Below are 20,986 nucleotides of genomic sequence, written 5' to 3'. Positions count from 1 at the left end.
CATCAATATCTATTTTGAAGTCTGGATAATCGGGTGCATTATTGTATATATGATTTTATTAAATGTTTTTAATTATTAACACCTCTTCTGAAGGCAAAGGTAAAAAATTGGTTTCTTAATACAACGTACTATGACCAATATATACCTAGTAACGTGTAATGTTGCATCAAAAGGGTAAATTCTCTTGTGTCATTTTCTTGCAAATTGTGAAATTTAATATCCTAAACATAGCTGGTTTCTGATGTTAAAAAGTTTTAATCGCTGATCATATGCAATATATGCAGCATTATATGTTTTGCTTTGTTTTGGTTTTGAATACATTGTGTCAAATCTTTCCCAAAATTTTTTTTGTGGGGTTTCTCTAACATTGTCAATGTTTTTAGCGAAACATTACTCATACATTATTAACCCGTACTTAAAGACCATCCTCTCCCTTCTATTCGGCTGGTCTGAAGTGAAGGTTGTGCAAGAAACACGGCACTGGATCTATCTCCGGCGATAGAATTACGCAGATGTAGATTATTAAATTTCCTATCTGATGGTGTAAATTTAACTGCAAATATTAAACCAGTTTGAACGAAAAACGCTGCATCGAAAAACAGGAAATTTCTCCGCTTTTTAGTGTACACTGCTAAAAGTACTGTGCGATGATTGTTTTTAGTAAGCTGCTTGACAGAAACTGTGAGCGGAAACAGCTACTGCCTTACATCTGAATGACATAGATATATATCAAATGGAGTTATATGAATATCTGAGTGAGTGAGTATGGTTTTACGCTGCTTTAAACAATATTCCAGCAATATCACAGCAGGGGACACCACACATTGGGCTTCACACATTATGCCCATGTCGGGAATCGAACCCGGGTCTTCGGTGTGATCACGGACCTATATAACAAGTCTGTGGTGTGATGAACAAACGCTTTAGCCACTAGGCTACCCGACCTACCCTTATATGAATATGTATAACGACATACAGTCAAGGCAAAAAATTGCCTGCCATAAATGATAAAAACTGTTTTTCCACTATGACGTCTAAAGGTGACAGAGAGATTACACATGTATAAAGAAAAGGGGGGGAATAACTCTGCAATGCTTGGCAATAGTTTATTGTAACTCAGATTACTTGGTGCTGTGGGTAAGAACGATATATTTTCGTAGTGTTTTGTTAACGAGGAACCAAACTATTCCAACACAAATATTGATATTGAAACTGTATACGTTTAGGTATAAAAAAAAACCCATAACAAATGACAAAATCGTACTTATTAAAAAAAAGAAGTAATAGCGAAATGGATGGCCCTATCGAACCTAAAATTAGTCCTTAGATTCCAACATTCTCCTCATTGTGCAAGTGTAATTTGACTTATGTTGCACCATTATTCATGGAGCACTAGCCACATCATCAAATGTAATGATTCACTGGACAAATGACAATTCTATTTGACGTCATGGTTGGTTTTATGTCTTTATAGTTAAATTTTCATTGTGTGTATTGAAATTCCTGTGTTTTGATTTGCTGAATTGGTCATGTGTTATTGCAATCATTTCCCAATGAATGTAAAACATTAAGCCACGCCCACCGAGGAGGCCTTCTTTTATTACTGCGGAATGTCGAGGAATCCAGGGAATTCCCTTTCTGCTCATGTGTATCGTCATGCACAGGACATTTATTGTCATTCATGCATATTCATTGTCCAAAATGAAACAGCAAACATGCAAACTCACTCGCCCTTTTTATCCCGCTCGCTCGGTTCCACAACTTTCATCGCTTTGGGTTTCATTTCTAACTAGCATTTTTCCAACTGTGTCTTCCCGTTCTCAGGGAACTAATGTTTGAATCTGGTGGTAACTGATTCAACTGACCATGTCATTTGAAACAGCCACCTTGTCCCGGACATGTCTGTTCTGGTTCGTTACAGTCTGACTGGTGCAGTTCTGTTAGCCTCTTGCCTTGATTGACAGGTCCTATAAACTTTGTTTTGATCTACTCTCCGTTGATTGGCTACTGACTTAGTAGGCGACTCAAGATATGTGCATAATTAAACAATCACCTGATTCATGTCACGCCACAGTATGTATTCCCAGAGTCATTTTTGTCGGCTTTGATATATACACTGTTTTACTGTATTTTGTTTTTATACTGCTCTGAGAGGGTTACATGTACTTTCTAACATCAGTATCAGCCTCCTCACTGTTTACACTAGAGGGTGACTGATATACAGAAGTCCTGAGAATATTGGCGGACATTATTTACCAAAATACATTGCCAATGACAGTTTGGTTACTGTAACTTGCTAGCGATTATAGATGTGATTCTAAAACTCTCTTGTATCAAGATTGAAGGATTATTTGAACCATACAATCTACAGAAAATAGTTTATAATAATGTTGAAAAATCCCAACCATGTAGCTGAGTGGGAGACGTCACTGTACCGTCAGTATCACATTTTTTTATAAAATGTTACATATTGTCATGGTTTTAATCTTATTTTTCCATATTCTTACAAAGACTTAAAAAGTCCAAGAATATTCAAACAAACATTCAGCAAGTTTATCCTTGGATACAGTGACTATATCTATACTGTCCAGCTACCACAAATATGCTTTCTGTTTGCCGCTTAATTACTATAAAGTGACCAGATTACTTTGTTTTCAGCACTTGCAAATAAGTTTGTATTGTGTTTGAATAATATATAGTCTCTTCTCATGGTTAATATTATGATTTACCGTCAATACTTGTGCCTGATCTTGAAAAATTTCGTCACACTACAGAGACCATGTTTTGAAATTGGTCACTGTTGTCATAGTCAGTAGTAGTATAGGTAATGGTGATTCTGCCGCAACTCCACTGGAGCCAGATTTATATACCTATACCACCACTACAGGGGGAATTTTTTATGTGTAAATGATGATGCGATTTAACGATAGTCATGAGACTAAGTTAAAATGACTCTAGCTCACCACTACCTGGAGCCAATAAATGATGTCATTAGTATAAAAACGATGATGAGACTAAACTAAATTGTAATGAAAATATTCTCTATTATTTTTACTTATACGTATACCATTATTTTTAACGAAGTGATATTCAACATTTTTACTAAGTTCTTCATTCATTTTACTAGGAGACCAGACTATATACTCTTCTTGGTAATTGGAAAGAAACAATTGATGACCGTATTTGGTTGGTTTGACATCACAAATATAATATATACCTTTTGGTAATTCTCTCCATTTGATAATTTTGTCTCTGAGCATAAATGTTTCGATAGCTTTTTCGAGTTCTTACTTTGTTGGTTTGTAATTCTCCATTTTTATATACTTATGTAAGCATTCGTCTAAATGAATGTATGATTTTTTATGCGATGCGATCTAATGATAGGAAGCAATCTATTTTTAATCTCCAACAAGTTCTTTGGTTTTGGCACGGAATAATTGACGCGCTTGTTGTCTCCCCTGTTCTATGAACTTTTTTCTCTCGTCTTCGCTGATACCACTGGTCTTACGAGAATTGGATCGAATTTCCTGCTTCATTGCGTTGTATTTGGTGAGTTCCGACAACACTAAACGAAACTCCTCCTCGGATATCTTACAATCAGCCATTGCCGTTGAAATATGATCCTCAATGCTGTTCAACTTTGCTTCGGCGAGTATCCGAATATTATCGTGTTTTAATGCTTTCTTTTGCAACTTAATAAACCGACACCGGCTACACCGAGTCCCATGCTAGCTGTTACAAGCGCAGTGTCAACTCCGTCGAGAGCATTCACGGCTCTGCGATACTTTTTATACAATCCAAGTCTCAACTCCCTCTCCTTCTCTATTCGATGTTTTATGTCGCTTATTTGATGTAATCGAAATCCATCAACAGTATCCATCTTTTCAAATGCCTCATCGAGCGCCGGATATAAACCCATAGTGTATATTACGGTCATATAATAGTCTTTAATTGGTCTTGCTTAAATGTTTTGAGAGAATACATCAACCTTATCAAATGTATATTATACGGCAAGAATATCTTAGTAAGAGAAATGCTGTCACTTTTAATAATTTGGACCCCCTCAAGGGTTGCAACTGGTGATGCTCCAATATGAATAATACTGCAACGTTGACGCTCATGTTTCTTGAGCCATTTAATTGATAGACCTGGTAATATTTCGAAGGCATTTTCCGGTGCATCTCCGAACAAGACTTCAATAATAAGCGTAGAAATATTAGGTATTGCACTCAAGTTCTGTTTAATATCATTGAATTCAGTAACCAAATTTAAACTAACATTTTTTACAGCCGGACGACTAAATAACCTATGACCTGGGTTTTCTGGCAGGGGAGAGACTAACACACTTTTTCGTTTTGATGGGATATAAGCTGCGAGTATAATCCAACTATTATTATCTTAGTTAAATTATGTGCCTTACCCGTCATCACATACGGTGGGGTAATGACGATATTCAGTAGCCACTCGATGTTTGCTTCGACCATAGTCCATTTATTAGCATCGTTGAGAGTAAGATTGTACGAAGTGTTTTTATGGAGTCTACTAACGTCGACATCGCTTAAATCTAGATTACCTGTGAATGTAGCTTCTTTCCGCTTGTATACATTATCTTGTAAGTGTAAAGCGTATAACTTACCATCGGTACCGGGCTTACCGAATCCTTCTGTGTCTCCGAGATCCGAAAGCGCAATTGTATTACATTGTCTGAGCGTTCCAGGGCCTGATGCATCAACCATTATTTATAATATGGAGTGTTACACTCAAGTATCCTATATTTACATGATGGTGTTTAACATCTTATACAGAAATTTTGAGGTCTGAAATAATACCACGCCTAAATTTTTTATATTGTAATGATGAGAAAGATTCCGTTCTACCGCTATTGTATTTTTCATCTTTGACTGGAACAGCTCTGAGTAGAGTTGAAGGAATTTCTAGTTGAATATTATCCGTAGTACTTATCTGATCAAGATGGATGCACAACTCTTTATAGGGAACTAAATCGGGTAATGAATATCCCTGTGTTGATGTCTTGATTAATGTTAGTTCTCCGCGTGCAAGTCCAAGTGTAATTGCTAAGTTCTTGAAAAGCTTTACACCCTTTTCTCCAGCGTTCAAAATCAGCATCCCATTCGACTCATTTTGTGTGAGACTAATTCCATTAGGCTTAAAAATTTCATCATTGAGTGAGCATACGCTGTAATACCCATCAGGTATATAATAAGGTATTTTTCAACAACATCCTTTTCACCTAATATAAACATCTCATTATTTCTTTTCACAGCATTTATATTGGTCCACCGCGGGTAATACGTTACATCACAGAGGGCGACTTCAAGTTGTCCATCTGAGTTATCGATAGTATGAAGCAGTTCAATAGACTGACCATTTGTTATTCCCGGAAGTGTGACATACATATTAAATATACAATGATACTATGTCATAACTTAAATATGAAATCAACTTATATTACTAATCAGTCGATTTTAGTAAGTGCCTCTGGTGCTAATTTTTTTGTTGAATTCCCTGATATCTTTGAAAAATACAGGGTCACGGCAACTAGCGATAAATGGTGCATGGTTGGTTCCACAATCCGATGCAATTTTGGCAGAACCAGTTAAACTTTGCCATATGGTGAGCAACAAAAGGGTGTGGTGTATCTCTTTATGCCCCAGGATTTGAACTAAATAAGTCTGTTTTATCATTTCACGTGTACTATCAGATAAGATTATACTTAAAGAAATTAGTGCCCCATTACCGCAGAATCGAGCATGGAAGGCATCAAATAATCCGTACAATAGGTGGGCATTCGAACGTATTTGTCAGGAATTTAATATTGCTATAGCAAAGATTGGTGTATTAAAGGAATTAACCATGGTCTAGGTGTTCCGTACAGCGGACAAAAAACTGTTAAAGAAGAAAGCGATGATTTATTTAAAAAAACTAATCAACCATTCAATCCATTAAAGTTGTTACAGAAAAACAATCTTTTTGTAAGATTACATAATCTTAATCATGGCTGGGAACTTTCGAGCAACGATTGGAGAGGCTCTCTTATGAGTTTTAAGGGTGGTTTGGCTTATATTGTTACAAAATTTGTACAACTGAACGATACCGCAAACGCTTGGAATGAATTTCTATATGATAAAACAGAAAATAATTTTACTAACCCAGGAGTTGTAAGAGTTAATGAATCAATAAGAACTTATGTATGGACAATTCTCGGTGCACAATCGCAAACACGAACGTCCATTATTGGTTCTGGGACAGCGCTAGATGCGCAAAAACAGTTTGTCGAAATGTTGAGGATGCTATTAATTCACCAGTTGACATACCATCTTCTATAAAACGTTATCAAGATGTATTACAGTACGCTCAATCCAAAGTAGACTACGTTTATGCGCCAGGACTATACATGTCTCCGAGTAATATGGAACTTAAGATCGGTCAAGTGATAGGCTATAATAATAAAATTGTTATTGCTACCTATCAACAAAAACCAGGTATAAATTCAGATATTAATACCGAATTAATAACGCAAACAAACACAGGCGAAACGGGAATAGTCAAGCCACAAATATCTACTAACACATGTACTAACGCACAACCACAAGTGCCACCGCATATTGCAGCTAAAAATCAACACCATATCGATGAAAAAACAGCGCTTATAGTAGGTGGAGTCGCGGCTGGTTTACTCATGATTTGGTTAGCGAACTGATTTGGTTAAATAGTTCTTAGCGGATACGTACAACAGCCCTGCAATTGCTACGATCAGTGCCCACAAGTTTTGACTAAGCCAAGTGGTGGTCTTAGCTAATAAATTCAAGAGCCAGGAAACAATACTCCCTATTATACCGGGAAGTGCAGACGGGGCTTTCCCAGCGAGCTTTCCCAGTGCTGAACCTAATGCTTTTAAATGCTTTTTCATCCACTCTTTTATACCACCCCTATCACTAGGGGGTGTGGGAGGTGTGGGTGGTCCACTGCCACCGGTAAACGCGAGAGTCAAAGATTTCTCAGAGTCCGCCCGAGGCCACCTTCGAGCTTTCTTCCGAGTTATCTATGTTACCGAGTTCAGCATGCACAGTCCGAAGAACCTTAGTAGTCTTCGCGGAAAGTTTTCTTGTCGTGAGTAGTCCACAAAACCTAATTTATCACGAACATTGCTGATGCCGTGTTTAGCGGCTATCGTAGGCAAGGCTAGGGGCTTACGAGTACGAGAATTCATAAGATCAATATCTGGAGTGCCATGCAGTCGCAATATTCCTTTACTATCTAATTCAAACTTTGAATAGTCACGACCAATTGGGCTAACATCCTTAAAGGTATCGTAATAATCATTAACGGTTGATTGTAAAAGTTCATTGTTAAGATTCATGCCACCAAAGCTGGTTTCATCAGTACCCTCTTCGATTGTACTAGGGTTATCAAAGTCATCTAGATTAAAATCATCCATTTTTATATTAAACATAAGGTTACATAATTTCAATATAACAATGTCTTCGCAATACGGACGCAAGTTAAACCCACAACGTAGACTTCGAGATCCATTAGGGGTCAAAGCAATTCGTCTGTCTGTAACTATAACTAATAACCCGAGTACCATTGATCAGAATAAAACGCTTCTGGTTCGCTTTCCTAATCTCGGCGCACACGATGTGTTAGTTCTGGGAACTGTCCGACTAGCATTTACGATTAGTTTGACTTCTACCAACGTTAACAGGGAGCCTGTTCAGAACATAGGTCGTGCTATCGTTAAGAAAATCGTGATTAAAATTAGCGGTAATGAGGTTTTGAGTATCGACGATAGCGATGTATACTATTGTTACATGGATCTCTGGAGAACGGATAAAGAGCGGGAAAACTTACAGTACCAAGGTATTTGTAATCGGAACACATTGATTTACTAGATTCCCACATGCCCTTTTATCAAGCATCCCTAGGCGATAGGTTAAAATACGAACTTACTTTTAATGACTACGGCAGAGTAATCAGAGCTGCTGAAGATGCTAGCTAATCCATTGACAATATCTCGCTGGAGTATGATATGATAACAGATCCTGAATTAGCCAGACAAATTCGAAACCAGTATACCGGAAGTTTAGCCATTTTGTACGATCGCGTGCTTCGACATCGAAAGATCACGAGGAACAAAAAAGAAACGACATGGAATATCAATTGTAACGTCCCCACGAGATCGTTGAAGGGTATTTTAATGTTGTTCGAGGACCCCCCAGATGCATTTAAAAGAGAATACCGAGAAGTTCTACAATCCCAAGATTACAAAAGTAGAATTGACTATCGAGGGCGTTCCTAATCAACTATATAGTCAAGGAATGCTAGAGTATCAACAATGGAATGAGATTAAAAAACTCCCTTCTATAAAACGAAGCCCAGAAGTTAACACGGTCTTGAAAGATCTGTCTCTCGGGGATGTATCGATGGGTGAATACCTCACCACGAAGTACGCGCTATGGCTCGACATGCGAACCACGGACAATGACCAACTACACGGTAGTGGGCGGAGAATAGAAAATGCCAGCGAGGGTGTTACTATACAGATAACGAAGCTCCAGGAATCAGCTGGTAAATTAAATATATTTGTACGTGATTATGGATGCGCAACTTAATATACATAATGGACGATTCGTGCAAGCAATCTATTGTTAATCTTTTACCTAGAGAACCGCACTGCGCTATCATCTGCGGGCAAACAGGTTATGGAAAAACAGCTTTTATTCAAGATATTTTAGAAAGTCATTATTGGGACGTTTTCGACCATATTATTATTCTGTGCCCGACTATAAGCGTTAATAAAACATACCTATCGAGAGATTGGGTAATGAATGACGATGGGGTACACAGAGTCGATCCGTGCGATCGTTTACAAGACTGTTTACGAGTATGTCACGAAAAATACAAAGGATAAACAACCCTTTTCGTAATAGACGATTGTAGTGCGAGTAAAGAACTCACCAAAAAGAAAGATATGCTTTCATATTTAGCATTCTCCGGACGGCATACTCAGCATAGCGTTTGGGTACTTACTCAAAAATACAACTGTGTCCTGAAAGATCTTAGAGAGCAGACCAAATGGGTAGCCCTGTTTCATTGCAAAGACCGAGATTCATTTGAGGAATGTCTACGCGAAAATGATGTTATTTATACCAAGCCCGAACGAGATAAAGTCAGAAAACTGTTAGCAGCAACGAAGCACTGTAAACACCGATCATCCAGCTGCTTATGCAATTGCTTAGCAAATTATAGCAACATTATGGCAAAATTATAGCAAAAATAGCAAAATTATAGCAAATACATGTATAGCAAAAATATAGCAAAAAATAGCAAAAAAATACGATAAATTGAACATTAGCGGTTAATATGTTATAATGTGGCTTGAAATCCTCATTCTTTCGCAACAGTTTATTATTACGGGCTGTATTGGATATGCCATATTATATTATGTTAGACTTAAAGGTATTACATTATCGAATGCGACGAACTCATCGAACAAATGCTCAAAGATGAGCCAGAACCTATGACAGATAAATCTTTAGATAAACATAGAGAAAGACTCGTCGCTTTGGCAGCCAATGGCAAATGTTCCCAATATTTGGGGGAAAATTATACCATCGAAAAAATTGATAACATGACTGATGAAGAAATTAAAAAACTGTACGCGCGTTACGAGTCTAGACTGAGAACTACCATGACTAAAACAATAGGGTCGGCTATGTTACAACTATACACAGTCGTAGCTAGTATGTTTCTTCCTATTCCGGCAGAACATCGCATGTATTTATGCGAATCTCTCGAGAAAGACACATTCATCGAACAAGCTATAAGCTCAGTGAGCTGTTCGTTTTATCATAGATACGGAATGTTCTTAGCTCCGGTGACCACCGCTTAATAACGGCTAGGTATTGTCAATTTAAACATACGTGCCCACTTAATAATAATGGAGACTCAAGTGACACCACAACAGATTGAGGAACAGATTGTGAATGAGGAAATACCACAAGCCAGAGTGACGAAGAACCCAAAAGAAATCGCCGCCGGTTGGAAGGGCGGGCTGGCGAGGAAAGCGAAAATAATGCATAATTCAAATATTGAACATAGTCGTCCGGTTAAACTTGGGCACTAGTAGGAGTTGTTGCTATAGCGGTGGTATGGTTGTTTTATAAGACCGGAGAAGCATGACTATTCCAGTTACAGACGGTGAAATGTTGGTAAACGCAGCGTATCATTCAGCGGTGGTCAGCGGCTTGGCCATTGGCTATGCCCATATAACTAAAATGATTACTAAAGCCACACCACCCAAGGTAGATTTTAATGGTTATGATATCGGTATGGTAATTCTCGATATTGGATTGGCTATGGCAACAAAAGATATGCTCATCAAACAAGGGCTTATCCCAGAAGACATAATGAAGTAATTAAACATTTGAATATTTTATATTATCGAACATAGCATCAATTGCGATGATGGTCGGTGGAGCTGTCGTTAATGCTCTAGCTTTTTCGGGGGAGTAATTTTTTATTTTCTAGTATGGGAGGTTCTGAGCAGAAAAGACATAATAAAGCATTAGAACAACTCGAAGCAGCTAGGTCACATTTGACCAGGCGCAGAATGGAGAGATTAGATTTTATTCATGATGAACTGCGTAAGCAGGGACATTCAATTCAAACTTTTAAGGATGTTGAATCTGCCATGCACGAATACTTCCTCAACTTGACCCAATACAGAGACCAACAATAAGTCAGTTTTATACACCGTCAGAGGAACAAAAAAAACGTGAGATAATATTCATCATGTTTGGGTTATCAGTCATTACTATTTATAGCTACACAATACCTGCACATAAACCATGACCTAGTTAGAGCGAGTCTTATCAGCCATGACTCACCAGTGGAGATGTGATTTGCATTTAGACAAGTGATACGATAGATGTATAAGCATGAATCTGTGCAGATTTACACTCATGGGGAAGCCGACTCAATGTAACCGACGTTCTGTTGGTATTTACTGTGGTATCCACTCTTATTACATCAGGCGGGGAAATGTAAATTATACATGTATGTGGGATAGGGGTCAAAGGTCGTTATCGTTTATGTAAGAAACACGGTGCTGATAGGGTCAGGAACCAGATTATTTACGCTAGGAAGAGAGATTACATCAATGAGAGGAATAGGTTGGCGAGAATACGTATTTTGATATATGAAAAACAACCAATTAGACATTTGAATCATTTTGCATATACCATTAAACCACAATAGTGTTTTTTTTGAGAGAGTTGAAGGCTTTAGCAAAACAATGTGGTCTACATGGATATTCTCGAATGAGAAAAGCTGAATTGATCGATTTACTCGGTTTGGAATACAACAAACCCCAGACTGTTAGAGAACTCAAAGCTCAAGCAAAAAACAGTGGGCTGAGAGGTTATTCTCGAATGAGAAAAGCTGAATTGATCGCTTTACTAAATAATAATCAACCCGATGATGTTGATAATAAATCAGTTGACGATGTTGAATTAAAATTTGTACCCACATCCGTCATCGTTGGTAAATATCTAAGAGGTTGGAAGATGGATATTAATTCCAACATGGATGTTAATGATGTTAAGCCCATCGTATCGAGCAAAATTAACGAGGAATTAGATGATTTACATAGTATAAAATACCAGCTGACGATTAAAATGTCATTGAGTAAAAGTAGCACAGACGATAGCACTGAATATACCGAACCATATTTCCGAAGCAATCAAAAAGTTATAACCGAATCCGATACTATAAACGCATCATTAGATACATCAATTCAGAGGATAAAGGAAACTTTAGAACGCTGGACTAATAGAGGTTCGGGTTGGGGTGTGGATAAAATCGATAGTTTATATTTAGATATAGCAAATTATATATATAGGTGGATCTTATATAGATTTACCCCCGTATTATAAAAAGAAAAAGGCCATAATTAATGTAAAAAATAAATCCGATGACTGTTTAAGAATGATGATAAGATCTCCATTGTTAACCGCAGATTCTAAAATTGCAAATAGACCTTCTAGCTATCCTCAAAACGATGGACTAAACCTCGATGGTATAGACGAACCTACACCAATCTCACAAATTGATAAGGGGGAAAAGCAAAATAATTTAGCTATAAATGTTTTCGGACATTCTTCTAAAGGAATTGTTGTACACAGGATAAGCTCCGCTCCGGAACATATTCCCAGAATCAATTCATTTCTGATCGAAAAAGATGGTAAATATCATTAAACAAAGAGTTTAAGCAGACTATTATGCGATCAAACAAAACATGCAGGAAAGAAATATTTCTGCGAAAGATGCCTACATGGGTACAGCAGACAAGATCTATTACAAGCGCATAAAGAAGACTGCAGAGGTGTTGGAAAGAATGCTATCAGGATCGATATGCCTAAAGAGGGGAAAAATATATTAAAATTTGAACATTATTGTAATCAAATGCCAGTACCATACGTAATTTACGCCGACTTCGAAGCGCTTATCAAACCTATAGAAAATACTGAACTCAATACTCAAGATAGTTTTACGTACAAAACTCAAGAACATATTCCTTGTGGGTTTGGATATATAGTTGTAAGGTATGATGGGAAAACAAATCGACCGTGATTTACAGAGGTCCGGATGCAGCGGGAAAGTTCCTAAAATATCTACAAAAAAAATGGAGAGAGAATAATCAGGGAAAATTTATCGTTTAAGAAACTCATGTGTATACGAGAGATAATTGGAGGGCCAATACGAGGTCAACGAGTTGTCATGTTTGTAATAAACCCCTGAATGGGGATTCCGTAAGAGATCATTGCCACGTCATGGGTAATTATCGGGGAGCCGCGCATAACAAGTGTAACTTGAAACTAAAAATGAATTCTCAAACAATACCCATCCCCGTTGTGTTTCAAAACCTTAGGGGATACGATTCACATCTCATTATGCAAGCTAACTCAAAGACCTACAGTGGCTTAACGTGCATTCCTAATAATATGGAAAAATACATATCATTCTCGTTGACTAAAACTATACATTATAGGGACAAGGATAAGAAAGCCAGAATAAAGCAAAGTAATGGGCTTAGATTCATAGACTCCGTACAGTTTCTGTTATCTTCCCTGGACAATTTAGCTAATGCGAACAATCCCGATGACTTTGCGATAACAAATAAATATACCGATAGGTTAACTTGTCATTTGTTGCTGAGAAAAGGTGTATATCCTTACGAATATATGGATGATTGGTCTAGATTCGATGAAACTAAATTACCACCTCTTGAATCATTCTATAGTAACTTAACAGAATCTAAAATAACCGATGCCGATTATGAACATGCTCTGACGGTGTGGGATAAATTAGGTTGTAAGAATTTAGGTGATTATCACAATCTGTACTTAAAAACCGATGTACTGTTACTCGCCGATATATTCGAGATATTTAGAAAGACATGTTTAAAACAATACGGCTTGGACCCGGCATGGTACTATTCCAGTCCCGGACTATCGTGGGATGCATTGTTGAAGAAGACCAGTGTAGAACTAAAACTACTCACCGATTATGATATGCACTTGTTTATTGAGAAAGGATTAAGAGGTGGTATATCGATGGCGGCGAAAAGGTATTCTAAGGCTTATAATAAATTAGTGGAAGGATATGATCCGAGTAAACCCGACACGCACATATTATATCTCGACGCTAACAATTTGTACGGATGGGCTATGAGTCAACCTTTGCCCACGGGTGGTTTTGAGTGGGTCGATGTGAATGATATCAAAGTGGATGATATCCATAATATCAATGTGAATGATGTGAATAAAGGGTACATACTAGAAGTTGACTTGGAATATCCAAATTCGTTACATAAAGACCATAACAGTTATCGGCTAGCTCCCGAAAGATTAATGGTGAATAAAGATTGGATGTCGGAATATCAACACTCCTTGATGGGTAATAGGTTAGCTAAGGTAGAAAAACTGGTACCAAATTTGATGGATAAAACAAAATATATAGTTCACTACAGAAATCTCCAGTTATATCAATTGTTAGGTATGAAACTAAAGAAAATACACAGGGTTCTAAAGTTTGATCAAAGCCCTTGGATGGAGCCCTATATAAGGCTGAACACCGATTTAAGAAAGATAGCTACCAGCGATTTCGAAAAGAATCTATATAAGCTCATGAATAACTCAGTATTTGGTAAAACTATGGAGAATCTAAGGAAGCGTGTTGATGTTAAATTGGTCAGGTCTAATGAGGAAGAAAGACTCAGGAAACTTATAGCCTGTCCGGCTTTTAACAGAAGCAAGATATTCGATAACAACTTAGCCGCGTTGCATATGCAGAAGAGTAATATAAAATTCAACAGACCGGTGTACGTTGGTATGAGTATTCTTGACTTGTCAAAACACTTAATGTATGACTTTTATTACAACGAACTTAAGAAGCAATACGGCGATAGATTTAAGGTGTTATATACCGACACAGATTCTTTGTTGATGGAAATACAAACCGAGGATGTGTATAAAGATATGGCAGAAAAAATAGATATGTACGACACGAGCGATTACCCAAAAGATAATCCACTGCACAGCGTAGTAAATAAAAAGGTGTTAAGTAAGATGAAGGATGAATGTGCTGGGACCCCTATAGCGGAGTATGTCGGATTAAGAAAAGCTAAGGGTGTTAAGAAGTATGTAGTAAAAAAGCATATCAAACACAACAGTATAAAGAATCATTATTCAATGGTAGAACGTTCAAACACGAGATGAACTCTTTAAGAAGTTACAATCATAGGATATATGGATTAAGAATAAACAAGACATCATTATCATTTTTTGTTCTTTGCCTCTCCTCAGTGTTGAAGATTCGGAAGTCATGGATTTCATTTTAATCACATCGGATGGTTTCTTCACGATTAATCTTTTTCTTCATTACTCAGCGCTGATACAACAGCTGATAATCGTGTCACCCATTCAGTTGATCTCAATCGTTCCGATTTCATTTCGATCTCATACTGATAGCCAAACAAACGTTCCGCTAATGTCCGGTTAAATCTTTCGACGATAGCTTGACTACGGTGGGCCTCTTTTTCACCACGCCTGATTTCGACATTGTGCTTTGTTAACAGTTTAGTTACCGATCCCATAAACTCGCGACCAGGATCTACTTGAAATAGCTTAGGCCATTTTAGTGGTCCGCGTTTATATATGTGGCTCAATACATTAGCTACTTCTGTTAAATCTTTCGAGGTAAAAGGCTCAGCCTCTTTGTATCGACTAGCCACATCCATTACAGTTAAAGCGTAATTATACGTTTTGTGTTTTACCTCATCGTGGGGAAGAAACAAGAGGTCAGCCTGATGAACTTCATTCCTTGTAAAAATATCAAACTTCTTCCTCGGTATATAACGCGGTGCTGGTAAGTATATTTGCCACATTGCTTGTTTCTTTAACCAATCCTTGGCCACATCTTTAGATACCTTAGCTATTAGCGGTAGCTAATTTTTTTATTGCTCCTATACCTTTCCAATATGCTGATGGGCTTTAGTAAATTTTATCCATTATTAATTAATATTGATGTTTCTTTTAATACGAATCATGACTATCGTTGAATCGCATCATCATTTTTGCATAAAAAATTCCCCCTGTAGTTGTGGTATAGATATATAAATCTGGCTCCAGTGGAGTTGCGGCAGAATCACCATTACCTATACTACTACAGTAACGGTCAGAATTAATGATATCTTGAATTGAATTATAGATATCTCAAATTGAATTAAAGATATCTATTATCTAAAACGAATTAATGATATCTGTAATGCATTTGTGGATATGTATAACTTATTTCAAGATATCTTGAATTGAATATAATATATCATCAATTTATTTCTAATATAATTATTTACAGTAGGATGGTAATTGTTTAATATATCTTAAATACATTTCGAGATATCACAAACTATTTTGTTGATATCACAGTAACATTTTAAGATATCAGTAATTGTATTATGGATATCAGCAGTGAATTCAAGATATCTTTAATTATTTTTTTGTCTTTAAATAAAATACTGATATCTTTTAAACAATTGAAGATATCAGTAATTCTGTACTAATGTAAAAGTACTGTGAAATGCCGTTATCCAGCACATTTCTGCCCACAAGTCATAACTAGTTTATGTGCACCTGAAATACATAATAATACTCAATAAGAACATCATTCCTCACAATGTAAGATATAACAAATAAAACCAGGGCATGATAATTCATCTGACATACACATCTAGATATGGATAAATCACAAGAGTGAGTGAGTGAGTGGTTTTACGCCGCTTTTAGCAATATTCCAGCAATATCACGGCGGGGGACACCAGAAATGGGCTTCACACATTGTACCCATGTCAGGAATCCAACCCGGGTCTTCAGCGTGACGCGCAAACGCTTTAACCACTAGGCTACCCGACCGCCCCTACATCACAAGACCGTGTAGACGACCGTCTCAGATTTTATTACAAACTCAACTTCCACAAAAAAATATTCTGAAAAGCTACGAGACTGCTGCTGTTAGAAGTGAAAGAATACGCTAGTCAAGTCACAAAAATGGCACTTTGCAAAACGAACAGTCTTGATTGTTAAGTTCACTGCAGTGAAATATCAAGCATTATGTTCACTACAATCAAAATATCACATTTCTCAACTTCAGAAGACTCAGTCTTTCACAATGAAGTATATAATAAACAAACATACCAGAAGTATTACTTCTACATGTAGGTCACATGTCAAACTCCTATGACTTCATGGCCAGGACTAATCAGTGACATCATCAAAATACCTACAAATATGGAAATGTGCTGATGATACTAGATGTACAATAAAACTAACTTCCCTACACAATACACTTACACACCTGGACCATATTATCACATCAGTATTACTTTAAATACATATTTACAGATCTGAACAGAGCACTGTCATAAAACATTACTAAGCACTGTCATAATTGTTCTCACATTCACAATACACTGACCATGTGCATGATAAAAGCTTCATAAAAATGTTTAAATAATTGCCTGTTCTGGAAATTCAGTAATTCACTTAATCTCTCACACATCATAAAAAATATCTTATTTAGCCTACACCTACTTGTATATTATTATATATGAAAAGATCTATTTATATGCATGTTTATGCATTTAGTTGTAAACATACCTTTAAAGTGAAAAGTCTTTGAAACATGCCCTCTTGCTGTCGCCTGTCAGTGACTTGTCTGTGTGGTGACTGAGGTGCAAGTGAGGGGTAAAAAGCATGCAAAGCTGACCCTAAGGAGAACAATAGGGTCAACCACTCAACCGGGACATTTGTCCTGGCTGAAACAATGGGGCTGGTAGGGGAGTGATTGACCCAAGCACAACCAAGTTAACAATACACCTTTACTTGCTCAAAGGTGTACTATCACCTCTTCATTATAAATTATATTATAATCCTCAAAACCCATACTGCCAACTAATACTGCTAACAGAATGCTAATACTGATACTCATACCAACTACACTACATACTGCTAACTGAATGTTAATACTGATACTCATACCAACTACTACATACTGCTAACTGAATGTTAATACTGATACTCATACCAACTACACTACATACTGCTAACTGAATGTTAATACTGATACTCATACCAACTACACTACATACTGCTAACTGAATGCTAATACTGATACTCATACCAACTACTACATACTGCTAACTGAATGTTAATACTGATACTCATACCAACTACACTACATACTGCTAACTGAATGCTAATACTGATACTCATACCAACTACACTACATACTGCTAACTGAATGCTAATACTGATACTCATACATACTACTACATACTGCTAACTGAATGTTAATACTGATACTCATACCAACTACACTACATACTGCTAACTGAATGCTAATACTGATACTCATACCAACTACACTACATACTGCTAACTGAATGCTAATACTGATACTCATACCAACTACTACATACTGCTAACTGAATGTTAATACTGATACTCATACCAACTACACTACATACTGCTAACTGAATGTTAATACTGATACTCATACCAACTACACTACATACTGCTAACAGAATGCTAATACTGATACTCATACCAACTACACTACATACTGCTAACTGAATGCTAATACTGATACTCATACCAACTACTACATACTGCTAACTGAATGCTAATACTGATACTCATACCAACTACACTACATACTGCTAACTGAATGCTAATACTGATACTCATACCAACTACACTACATACTGCTAACTGAATGCTAATACTGATACTCATACCAACTACTACATACTGCTAACTGAATGTTAATACTGATACTCATACCAACTACACTACATACTGCTAACTGAATGTTAATACTCATACTCATACCAACTACACTACATACTGCTAACAGAATGCTAATACTGATACTCATACCAACTACACTACATACTGCTAACTGAATGCTAATACTGATACTCATACCAACTACTACATACTGCTAACTGAATGCTAATACTGATACTCATACCAACTACACTACATACTTCTAACTGAATGTTAATACTGATACTCATACCAACTACTACATACTGCTAACTAAATGCTAATACTGATACTCATACCAACTACACTACATACTGCTAACAGAATGCTAATACTGATACTCATACCAACTACTACATACTGCTAACTGAATGTTAATACTGATACTCATACCAACTACTACATACTGCTAACTAAATGTTAATAATAGTAATACTAATACTAACTGAATGCTAATACTGATACTCATACCAACTACACTACATACTTCTAACTGAATGTTAATACTGATACTCATACCAACTACTACATACTGCTAACTAAATGCTAATACTGATACTCATACCAACTACACTACATACTGCTAACAGAATGCTAATACTGATACTCATACCAACTACTACATACTGCTAACTGAATGTTAATACTGATACTCATACCAACTACTACATACTGCTAACTAAATGTTAATAATAGTAATACTAATACTAACTCAATCAGGAAGGTCCTGGTTAGAACTGGTCTTCAGCAACCCATGCTTGTCATAAAACCTGATAAGAGGCGACTGACAGGATCGGGTGGTCAATCTTGCTGACTTGGTTGATGTATTTCATCGTATCCCAATTGCATAGATTGATGTTCATGATGTCAATCACTGGATTGTCTGCTCCAGACTCCATTTTTTACAGACCTCCATCATCAGTTATGTTGATGAATGGTCACATCAGTGTTAATCTTGTTAAATAACAAAAGTTATTTTGAAAACGACTGCTATATCCTTCTTTCACAGAGCTTGTAATAATTTGATACACCACTATGAATGATAGATTGACAGTTTCATATTGCAATTACAAACATGACAAGTATATGTCATGTGTATCTGAATAGAGTAGACAAGATAGGATGAGAGAAGAACACCAATTCTTCAGTCGACATGTTCTGCAATGTTCACTATATCAGGTAGCCAGTCTGGGGCTGATTCTTGTCTTAATGCTCCTTGGATGCACAAGAATCCTGTTCTCAACTCTACAACTGTAGTAATCATTGTTGATGGACTTCACATTCATTTTGTTGCCCTAGGCCAGACAGTTATTATTTTTCGTTTCACTGGCCGCAGCCTTAACTGAAAAGCAGCCGGTTCAAGAAATAAAACAAACATAAAACTTTTTATTTTTATTACCCCACTAGTCATATAGACCTGCTTATACAATATAAACTGTCCTATGTAAATTCCATGTCTATTTCACTACCAGTGATTCAAGAAGCCAGCTGCAGTTTTAACTCCACGGCTGAATATAACTTACATATAAATAAATGTTTGATTGACATAGCTATTTACTTTTATTTTTATTTTGACTGACCTTGCCTGGAAAAGCTGGAATAAATCTGTGAAACAAAATTAAGTTTACCAAATTTACAAACTCTGTCAGTGATGTACTCCTGTAACAATGGTGGTTTTAGTGTGATCCAAATTTCATATCATGTTTTCACTGAATCATGTTGTCAAATGATACAAAAACTGAAGATAGGGGTGTTTGCTGACCCATTGTCCTGTAGTTTTATGTTGAAATGTGAGCTTGTGAAGAAAATACATTTTAGTGAGGGTGCAAACTTTTCAAGAGCTGTCTCTTCTATTTTGGGAAGGTTTTCTCATCTCCAGTGGAAGTTCATGTTATTGCCTTACCATTGCTCACCACTAGCTAGCCACTGCTAACATGAGTATTTGACATGTTCTATTGTGCTTATTGCATGCATGGTGCATGTAAGGTGCATGTCATGGTTAACCGCAAAATGTTATCAAGTCAGTAGTCTTTAATACATGTACTTGTACACTCAGCTGTACTCAGCCCTCTATCCAGTAAAGATTATTCTTTATATCAGTACGTTTACATGTAATGAAGTATGTTACACAATGTTCAACACCAACACTGGTCTGCTGGTCCGAGTCTAGTATATTTTCTAAAAGACCAGTAAAACTGTCTAATGTTATATTTGGGACGAACAAAGTAATTTAAGATTGTACGGCTTTTGAAATCAGCAATAGATCCACTCTAAACTCACAACCAGCCATGTAAACACATCTGCGTGGTGCAGTGGCCACCTTCTGCTGCTTGTTTCTCATCCTGATTAATCCTGCTCACTTGTTTTAATGACTAATTGATGTTACACCCTATCTGCAGGATCTGTCTGATGGGTGAAAAGTTGACCTGTTGCAACAATTAAATCTCTGAAGTTAACCAGCAGTAACATGTCTTTTATGACTGCTATTTGGTAACCATGAGAAACATTGAGCTTGTAGAATAGGAATGAAGTAAGACCTTCAAAACCCTGTTTGATCAGCACCACTGTGATCCAACAGG

The 20,986-nt window shown here is 36.8% G+C and overlaps 1 protein-coding gene across 4 annotated transcripts in view; it reads left to right on the top strand.

Annotated features, from left to right (window-relative positions):
• LOC124145800 (polyglutamylase complex subunit TTLL1-like) overlaps positions 1-20,986 on the top strand; it is a 58,696-nt gene that overhangs the window by 7,019 nt on the left and 30,691 nt on the right. The window contains exon 1 of one of the 4 annotated variants that reach the window (XM_048386402.1): positions 15,439-15,450. The exons of 2 other annotated variants lie outside the window; for them this stretch is intronic. The gene's annotated coding sequence lies outside the window, so the exon portion shown is untranslated. Of the gene's footprint in view, positions 1-15,438; positions 15,451-19,212; positions 19,232-20,986 lie in introns of those variants that run through there. One more of the 4 variants, XM_046515724.2, reaches the window with a different exon arrangement.

The sequence above is a fragment of the Haliotis rufescens genome, unplaced genomic scaffold (genome assembly GCF_023055435.1).
Source record: "Haliotis rufescens isolate VD_foot unplaced genomic scaffold, xgHalRufe1.0.p SCAF_6, whole genome shotgun sequence".
Lineage (NCBI taxonomy): Eukaryota > Metazoa > Mollusca > Gastropoda > Lepetellida > Haliotidae > Haliotis > Haliotis rufescens.
Note: the sequence above shows the minus strand (reverse complement) of the source record. Positions and strands in the feature narration are given on the sequence as shown.